This window comes from Triticum dicoccoides, chromosome 2A (assembly GCF_002162155.2).
Source record: "Triticum dicoccoides isolate Atlit2015 ecotype Zavitan chromosome 2A, WEW_v2.0, whole genome shotgun sequence".
Taxonomy (NCBI): domain Eukaryota; kingdom Viridiplantae; phylum Streptophyta; class Magnoliopsida; order Poales; family Poaceae; genus Triticum; species Triticum dicoccoides.
In genome coordinates this window covers 554,961,420-554,971,837 of record NC_041382.1, presented here as the reverse complement: position 1 = coordinate 554,971,837, position 10,418 = coordinate 554,961,420, and the positions used below count along the sequence as shown (strand labels likewise).

The window sequence follows — 10,418 nt, the reverse complement described above, 5'->3', positions numbered from 1 at the left end:
GAGGACGGTGGTGGGCGGCGAGGGCGATGGCCGTGGTAAGTTGCTGTATTTTTTTGATGGAACCACTTTTGATTTGTGCGGGAACCAGCGCGGCGGCGGCGACGACCACCATGATTTTTGCTACAACCGGCGACTACACCCGGCACGAGTGATGGAACCGGGGAACAGACGAGCTGCAACCACAAGCTGACGAGCTACCACCGGCTTATGTGGATGCTACAACCGTTGCGGGGCAAGCTGCAATCAGGAAAGGAGTTGTTACTACCTCGACCGGCAGGCGCGACGGCGGAGCACACGAGATGCTACAACAGTTGAGGGAGGAGCTGCCACTGTGCCCGATTTTTTGGTAACTGGTGATCTTGGCGAGCTGCAGGGTAACCACGGTGAGTTTGTCCAGAGGGGCGGGGGAGTGCTTCAATCACGACCAGGTTTGCTGGAACCAGCACGCAAAGATGCTCCAACTAGAATATGTTCTTGTTGTACAAACGATTTTTTGATACAGCCACAATTTTGTTTTGTTGGAACCAGTATGCGAACATGCTTCCACCGGAGTTTAATTCTTTGCTGGAGCAGGGACTTTTGCTACAACCATAGCTTCAAATTGCTGGAACAAGGTTTTCAAATGATTCAACAGGGGTGGCGACACAAAGCTGCTTTTTGACAACTTTTTTTTGTTGCGACCATTGACGACGAGCATCAGCGACGAGCACGGCGGTGGCTGTCGACGGCGACAAATGGGGGAGGGCGGCAGTGCGCTGCGTGACGCGGCGATGGTGGGCGGCTGCCATGACTTGCGGTGTTTTGTTCAGATATGAACGTGAACGGGGTAAGAAGGAAGAAGGTAACCTGGATGGATGAGGATCCAACGTCTCGGAGTGGGCCAATCGGGCGGTTGGCGTGCGATCGGCCGAAACTTTGGGCCAGCGCGTCTGTGCTGATCAGTCGCTTATCCAACAAATCACATTCCGTCCAACTGCATCTATCCAACTGTCTATGTCCCTCAGGTATGTTAAGCATCTTTACACATTTTTTAGCACAATTCATTAATTAATATCATTCCTAATATAAACGCCAGGATTGCCCAAGTAATTACATCCTACCTAATATTAACATGGAATTTATATCTTGCCTAATATTATATGTAACACAATAAATATCTTGCCTAATATTAATGTGATACACAATTACTAGTCTATATGTATTTATATATTCATGTCTATTTATATCAATATCTACTAGAACAATGCCTGTGCGTTACGATGAGATATAAATATTCTAGACGTCAGTACGTTATCTTATGATTTACCTGCCCATAATATGCGATTTGTGTATATAAATGTTCATCAAATTTTGTCTATGAGTTACCTTATATTTTGATCAGAAGTGATTTACCGGCCCATAGTATATGATTGTGTAAATAATTGTTCATCCAATTTTGCCATGATTTACCTTATATTTTGATCACAAGTAAATTAAAATGGAATTGGTTTAGAAGGTACGTAAATTAAGATGATTAATTATTATACGGGGAAGGTTGGATGAAGGGGTGACGGGAAACAGGTGAAACAGGAACCTCATGTTCTTTTTAATCTACTAGAACAATAATAATGTGATTGTATAAATAAATGTTCATCAAATTCTGTCTGTGAATTATCTTATATTTTGGTTAAAAGTTTGGTAAGTAAATTAAAGTGGAATTGGTTTAGAAGATAAGGGCATGTACAATGGTGCTATCTTAGGAGTGTCATGTAGGATAAATAATGAGGCGAGGGAAAGAGAACTCATAAGAAAAGGCTTGTCTTCTCTTATTTAAGAGAAGACAAGAGATGATCTCTTAAAACAATATGTCTCACCACATTTTTAAGAATAACTAGTTATTACAGATAAGACTAAGAGATGACCCATTGTAGACATTATTTTTTGTCATCTCTAAACTACATGCAAGATTTAAGATAATACTATCTTATCAACCATTGTACATGCCCTAAGTAAACTACATGCAAGATTTAAGATAATACTATCTTATCAACCATTGTACATGCCCTAAGTAAATTAAGGTGATTGATTATTATATACATGAAAGGTTGGACGAAGGGGTGGTGGGAAGAAAGGTAAAATGAGAACCTTACATTCTTTTTAAGTAGTAGAGATCTTGCCTAATACTATATGTAACACAATAAATATCTTGCCTAATATTAACGTGATACACAATTACTAGTCTATATGTATTTATATCTCTATGCCTACCTATATCTATATCTACCAGAACATGCGATTTACCTTCCCATAATATGTGATTTACCTTTCCATAATATGCGATTTGTGTAAATAAATGTTCATCAAATTTTGTTCGTGATTTACCTTATATTTTGATCAGAAGTGATTTACCTGCCCATAGTATACGATTGTCTAAATAAATGTTCATCCAATTCTGTCGTGATTTACCTTATATTTTGATCACAAGTTTGGTGAGTAAATTAAAAAGGGATTGGTTCAGAAGGTAAGTAAATTAAGATGATTGATTATTATACGGGGAAGGTTGGACGAAGGGGTGGTGGGAAGAAAAGTAAAACAGGAACCTTATGTTCTTTTTAATCTACTAGAACAATGTTCATGCGCTACAACAGGATATAAATATTCTAGTACGTTAGCATGTGATTTACCTATCGATAATAATGCGATTGTGTAAATAAATGTTAATCAAATTCTACCCGTGAATTACCTTATATTTTGACTAGAAGCAAGGTACGGTGTCGCGGAAAGGGGTTAAAAACCGTTTCTATAGCACCTCGATGTACCAGTGGTTAGCGGACCTCAAGCCTTCTTTCTTCATTTCCAATGGCGACTACAATGTGTCACCTAGCTTTTTTCCATCTTTTCATTCATGTACTTCATAACCCTTTCATAGTAACATGTGTTTGGGTTGTTCATGGTATGCAGCTCTGCTCTTTGACGTCTATCTCTAAAATACTTCACCGTGCCATAGAAAATTGTTGGGGAACGTAGTAATTTCAAAAAAAATTCAACGCACACGCAAGATCATTGTGATGCATAGCAACGAGAGGGGAGAGTATTGTCTACGTGCCGTCGTAGACCGGCAACGGAAGCATTGACACAACGTAAAGGAAGTAGTCATACGTCTTCCCGATCCAACCGATCCAAGTACCGAACGTACGGTACCTCCGAGTTCTGCACACGTTCAACTCGGTGACATCCCTCGAGCTCCGATCCAGCCGAGTGTTGAGGGAGAGTTTTGTCAGCACGACGGCGTGATGAAGGTGATGATGTTCTACCAACGGAGGGCTTCGCCTAAGCACTGCTACGATATGGCTGAGGTGGAATATGGTGGAAGGGGGCACCGCACACGGCTAAGGAACGATCACGAAGATCAACTTGTGTGTCATGGGGTGCCCCCTGCCCCCGTATATAAAGGAGGGAGGGGGGAGGTGCGACCGGCCCCTAGGGGTGCGCCTGGAGGAGTCCTACTCCCATCGGGAGTAGGACTCCCCCCTCTTGCCTTGCTGGAGAAGGAAAGGGTAAGGGGGAAAGAGGAAAGGGGGGCGCCTCGAACTAGGGGGGAGGGGGCGCGCGGCCTGCCCTGGCCGGCCCTCCTCTTCTCCCTTAGGGCCCATGTAGGCCCATTAACCCCCGGGGGGGGGGGGTTCCGGTAACCCCCCAGTACTCCGGTAAAATCCCGATTTCATCCGAAATGATTTCGATATCCAAATATAGGCTTTCAATATATCAATATTTATGTCTCGACCATTTCGAGACTCCTCGTCATGTCCGTGATCACATCCGGGACTCCGAACAACCTTCGGTACATCAAAACACAAAAACCCTAATTACGATCGTCACCGAACTTTAAGCGTGCGGACCCTACGGGTTCGAGAACTATGTAGACATGACCGAGACATGTCTCCGGTCAATAACCAGTAGCGGAACCTGGATGCTCATATTGGTTCCTACATATTCAATGAAGATCTTTATGGGTCAAACCGCATAACAACATACTTGTTCCCTTTGTCATCGGTATGTTACTTGCCCGAGATTCGATCGTCGGTATCTCAATACCTAGTTCAATCTCGTTACCGACAAGTCTCTTTACTCGTTCCGTAATACATCATCCCGCAACTAACTCATTAGTTGCAATGCTTGCAAGGCTTATAGTGATGTGCATTACCGAGTGGGCCCAGAGATACCTCTCCGACAATCAAAGTGACAAATCCAAATCTTGAAATACGCCAACCCAACAAGTACCTTCGGAGACACCTGTAGAGCACCTTTATAATCACCCAGTTACGTTGTGACGTTTGGTAGCACACAAAGTGTTCCTCCGGTAAACGGGAGTTGCATAATCTCATAGTCATAGGAACATGTATACGTCATGAAGAAAGCAATAGCAACAAACTAAATGATCAAGTGCTATGCTAATAGAATGGGTCAAGTCAATCACATCATTCTCCTAATGATGTGATCTCGTTAATCAAATGACAACTCATGTGTATGGTTGGGAAACATAACCATCTTTGATCAACGAGCTAGTCAAGTAGAGGCATTCTAGTGACACTCTGTTTGTCTATGTATTCACAAATGTATTATGTTTCCGGTTAATACAATTCTAGTATGCATAATAAACATTTATCATGATATAAGGAAATAAATAATAACTTTATTATTGCCTCTAGGGCATATTTCCTTCAGTCTCCCACTTGCACTAGAGTCAATAATCTAGTTCACATCGCCAAGTGATTTAATACCAATTGTTCACATCACCATGTGATTAACACCCATAGTTCACATCGACATGTGACCAACACCCAAAGGGTTTACTAGAGTCAATAATCTAGTTCACATCGTTATGTGATTAACACCCAAAGAGTACTAAGATATGATCATGTTTTGCTTGTGAGAGAAGTTTAGTCAACGGGTCTGCCACATTCAGATCTGTAAGTATTTTGCAAATTTCTATGTCAACAATGCTTTGCACACAGAGCTACTCTAGCTAATTGCTCCCACTTTCAATATGTATCCGGATTGAGACTTTGAGTCATCTGGATCAGTGTAAAACTTGCATCAACGTAACCCTTTACGACGAACCTTTTTGTCACCTCCATAATGGAGAAACTTATCCTTATTCCACTAAGGATAATTTTGACCAATGTCCAGTGATCTACTCCTAGATCACTATTGCATTCCCTTGCCAAACTCGGGGCAGGGTATACAATAGGTCTGGTACACAGCATGGCATACTTTGTAGAACCTATGACTGAGGCATAGGGAATGACTTTCATTCTCTCTCTATCTTCTGCCGTGGTCGGGTTTTGAGTCTTACTCAACTTCACACCTTGTAACACAGGCAAGAACTCCTTCTTTGACTGTTCCATTTTGAACTACTTCAAAATCTTGTCAAGGTATGTACTCATTGAAAAACTTATCAAGCGTCTTGATCTATCTCTATAGATCTTGATGCTCAATATGTAAGCAGCTTCACCGAGGTCTTTCTTTGAAAAACTCATTTCAAACATTCCTTTATGCTTTGCAGAATAATTATACATTATCTCCGATCAACAATCTTTCATTCACATATACTTATCAGAAATGTTGTAGTGCTCCCACTCACTTTCTTGTAAATACAGGCTTCACCGCAAGTCTGTATAAAACTATATGCTTTGATCAACTTATCAAAGCATATATTCCAACTCCGAGATGCTTGCACTAGTCCATAGATGGATCTCTGGAGCTTGCATATTTTGTTAGTACCTTTAGGATTGACAAAACCTTCTGGTTGCATCATATACAACTCTTCTTTAATAAATCCATTAAGGAATTCAGTTTTGTTTATTCATTTGCCAGATTTCATAAAATGTGGCAATTGCTAACATGATTCGGACATACTTAAGCATATATACGAGTGAGAAACTCTCATCATAGTCAACACCTTGAACTTGTCGAAAACCTTTTTGCGACAATTCTAGCTTTGTAGATAGTAACACTACTATCAACGTCCGTCTTCCTCTTGAAGATCCATTTAATCTCAATGGCTCGCCGATCAATGGGCAAGTCAATCAAAGTCCATACTTTGTTCTCATACATGGATCTCATCTCAGATTTCATGGCCTCAAGCCATTTCGCGGAATCTGGGCTCATCATCACTTCCTCATAGTTCGTAGGCTCGTCATGCTCAAGTAACATGACCTCCAGAACAGGATTATTGTACCACTCTGGTGCGGATCTCACTCTGGTTTACCTACGAGGTTCGGTAGTAACTTGATCTGAAGTTACATGATCGTCATCATTAGCTTTCTCACTAATTGGTGTAGTAGTCACAGGAACAGATTTCTGTGATGAACTACTTTCCAATAAGGGAGCGGGTATAGTTACCTCATCAAGTTCTACTTTCCTCCCACTCACTTCTTTCGAGAGAAATTCCTTCTCTAGAAAGGATCCATTCTTAGCAATGAATATCTTGCCTTCGGATCTGTGATAGAAGGTGTACCCAACATTTTCTTTTGGGTATCCTATGAAGATGCACTTCTCCGATTTGGGTTTGAGCTTATCAGGTTGAAACTTTTTCACATAAGCATTGCAACCTCAAACTTTAAGAAACGACAGCTTAGGTTTCTTGCCAAACCATAGTTCATACGGTGCTGTCTCAACGGATTTAGATGGTGCCCTATTTAATGTGAATGTAGCTGTTTCTAATGCATAACCCCAAAACGATAGTGGTAAATCGGTAAGAGACATCATAGATCGCACCATATCTAATAAAGTATGCTTAAGATGTTCGGACACACCATTACACTGTGGTGTTCCAGGTGGCACAATTTTGTGAAACTATTCCACATTGTTTTAATTGAAGACCAAACTCGTAACTCAAATATTTGTCTCTACGATCATATCGTAGAAACTTTATTTTCTTGTCACGATGATTTTCCACTTCACTCTGAATTTCTTTGAACTTTTCAAATGTTTCAAACTTATGTTTCATTAAGTAGATATACCCATATCTGCTCAAATCATCTGTGAAGGTCAAAAAATAATGATACCCGCCGCGAGCCTCAACACTCATCGGACTGCATACATCAGTATGTATTATTTCCAATAAGTTAGTTACTCGCTCCATTGTTGCGGAGAACGGAGTCTTAGTCATCTTGCCCATGAGGCATGGTTCGCAAGCATCAAAATGATTCATAATCAAGTGATTCCAAAAGCCCATCAGCATGGAGTTTCTTCATGCGCTTTACACCAATATGACCTAAACGGTAGTGCCACAAATAAGTTGCACTATCATTATTAGCTTTGCATCTTTTGGCTTAAATATTATGAATATGTGTATCACTACGATCGAGATCCAACGAACCATTTTCATTGGGTGTATGACCATAGAAGGTTTTATTCATGTAAACAGAACAACAATTATTCTCTAACTTAAATGAATAACCGTTTTGCAATAAACATGATCAAATCATATTCATGCTCAACGCAAACACAAAATAACATTTATTTAGGTTTAACACTAATCCCGAAAGTATAGGGAGTGTGCGATGCTGATCACATCAATCTTGGAACCACTTCCAACACACATCGTCACTTCACCCTTAACTAGTCTCTATTCATTCTGCAACTCCCGTTTCGAGTTACTACTCTTAGCAATTGAACCAGTATCAAATACTGAGGGGTTGCTATAAACACTAGTAAAGTACACATCAATAACATGTATATCAAATATAGCATTGTTCACTTTGCCATCCTTCTTATCCGCCAAATACTTTGGGCAGTTCCGCTTCCAGTGACCAGTCCCTTTGCTGTAGAAGCACTTAGTCTCAGGCTTAGGTCCAGACTTGGGCTTCTTCACTTGAGCAGTAACTTGCTTGCCGTTCCTTTTGAAGTTCCCTTTCTTTCCCTTTCCCTTTTCTTGAAACTAGTGGTCTTGTTAATCATCAACACTTGATGCTCTTTCTTGATTTCTACCTTCATCAATTTCATCATCATGAAAAGCTCAGGAATCATTTACGTCATCCCTTGCATACTATAGTTCATCACGAAGTTCTACTAACTTGGTGATGGTGACTAGAGAATTCTGTCATTCACTATTTTATCTGGAAGATTAACTCCCACTTGATTCAAGCGATTGTAGTACCCAGACAATCTGAACACATGCTCACTGCTTGAGCTATTCTCCTCCATCTTTTAGCTGTAGAACTTGTTGGAGACTTCATATCTCTCAACTCGGGTATTTGCTTGAAATATTAACTTCAACTCCTGGAACATCCATATGATCTATGACGTTCAAAACGTCTTTGAAGTCCCGATTCTAAGCTGTTAAGCATGGTGCACTAAACTATCAAGTAGTCATCATATTGAGCTAGCCAAACGTTCATGACGTCTGCATCTGCTGCTGCAATAGGTTTGTCACCTAGCGGTGCATCAAGAACATAATTCTTCTGTGCAGCAATGAGGATAAACCTCAGATCACGGATCCAATCCGCATCATTGCTACTAACATTTTTCAACTTAGTTTTCTCTAGGAACATATAAAAATTAAACGGAGAGCAACATCGCGAGCTATTGATCTACAACATAGATATGCTAATACTACCAGGACTAAGTTCATGATAAATTAAAGTTCAATTAATCATATTACTTAAGAACACCCACTTAGATAGACATCCCTCTAATCATCTAAGTGATCACGTGATCCAAATCAACTAAACCATAACCGATCATCACGTGAAATGGAGTAGTTTTCAATGGTGAACATCATTATGTTGATCATATCTACTATATGATTCACGCTCGACCTTTCGGTCTCCAGTGTTCCGAGGCCATATCTGCATATGCTAGGCTCGTCAAGTTTAACCTGAGTATTCTGCGTGTGCAAAACTGGCTTGCACCCGTTGTAGATGGACGTAGAGCTTATCACACCCGATCATGACGTGGTGTCTGGGCACGATGAACTTTGGCAACGGTGCATACTCAGGAAGAACACTTTTATCTTGAAATTTAGTGAGAGATCATCTTATAATGCTACCGACGAACTAAGCAAAATAAGATGTATAAAAGATAAACATCTCATGCAATCAAAATATGTGACATGATATGGCCATCATCATCTTGTGCCTTTGATTTCCATCTCCAAAGCATCGTCATGATTTTCATCGTCACCGGCATGACACCATGATCTCCATCATCTTGATCTATATCAATGTGTCGTCACATGGTCGTCTCGCCAACTATTGCTCTTGCAACTATTGCTATCGCATAGCGATAAAGTAAAGCAATTATTTGGCTCTTGCATCTTATGCAATAAAGAGACAACCATAAGGCTTCTGCCAGTTGCCGATAACTTCAACAAAACATGATCATCTTATACAACAACTTATATCTCATTACGTCTTGACCATATCACATCACAACATGCCCTACAAAAACAAGTTAGATGTCCTCTACTTTGTTGTTGCAAGTTTTACGTGGCTGCTACAGGCTGAGCAAGAACCGTTCTTACCTACGCATCAAAACCACAACGATAGTTTGTCAAGTTGGTGCTGTTTTAACCTTCGCAAGGACTGGGCGTAGCCACACTTGGTTCAACTAAAGTTGGAGAAACTGACACCCGCCAACCACCTGTGTGCATAGCACGGCGGTAGAACCAGTCTCGCGTAAGCGTACGCGTAATGCCGGTCCGGGCCGCTTCATCCAACAATACCGCCGAACCAAAGTATGACATGCTGGTAAGCAGTATGACTTATATCGCCCACAACTCACTTGTGTTCTACTCGTGCATATAACATCAATGCATAAAACCAGGCTCGGATGCCACTGTTGGGGAACGTAGTAATTTCAAAAAATTTCCTACGCACACGCAAGATCATGGTGATGCATAGCAACGAGAGGGGAGAGTGTTGTCTACGTACCCTCGTAGACCAGCAACGGAAGCGTTGACACAACGTAGAGGAAGTAGTCGTACGTCTTCCCGATCCGACCGATCCAAGTACCGAACGTACGGCACCTCCGAGTTCTGCACACGTTCAACTTGGTGACGTCCCTCGAGCTCTGATCCAGCTGAGTGTTGAGGATGAGTTTCATCAGCACAACAGCGTGATGATGGTGATGATGTTCTACCGACGCAGGGCTTCACCTAAGCACTGCTACGATATGACCGAGGTGGAATATGGTGGAAGGGGGCACCGCACATGGCTAAGGAACGATCACGAAGATGAACTTGTGTGTCACGGGGTGCCCCTGCCCTTGTATATAAAGGAGGGAGGGGGGAGGTGCGGCCGGCCTCTAGGGGTGCGCCTGGAGGAGTCCTACTCCCACCAGGAGTAGGACTCCCCCCTCTTTCCTTGTTGGAGAAGGAAAGGGGAAGGGGGAAAGAGGAAAGGGGGGCGCCGCCCCCCTTCCTTGTCCTATTC

General features: G+C 41.7%; 1 protein-coding gene across 1 annotated transcript in view; it reads left to right on the top strand.

The window, feature by feature from the left end:
• Positions 1-6: 6 nt before the first annotated feature.
• The window catches only part of LOC119355338, a 12,573-nt gene continuing 2,161 nt past the window's right edge, over positions 7-10,418 (top strand). Inside the window, exon 1 of the transcript XR_005171570.1 lies at positions 7-1,004. The gene's annotated coding sequence lies outside the window, so the exon portion shown is untranslated. The remainder of the gene's footprint in view (positions 1,005-10,418) is intronic.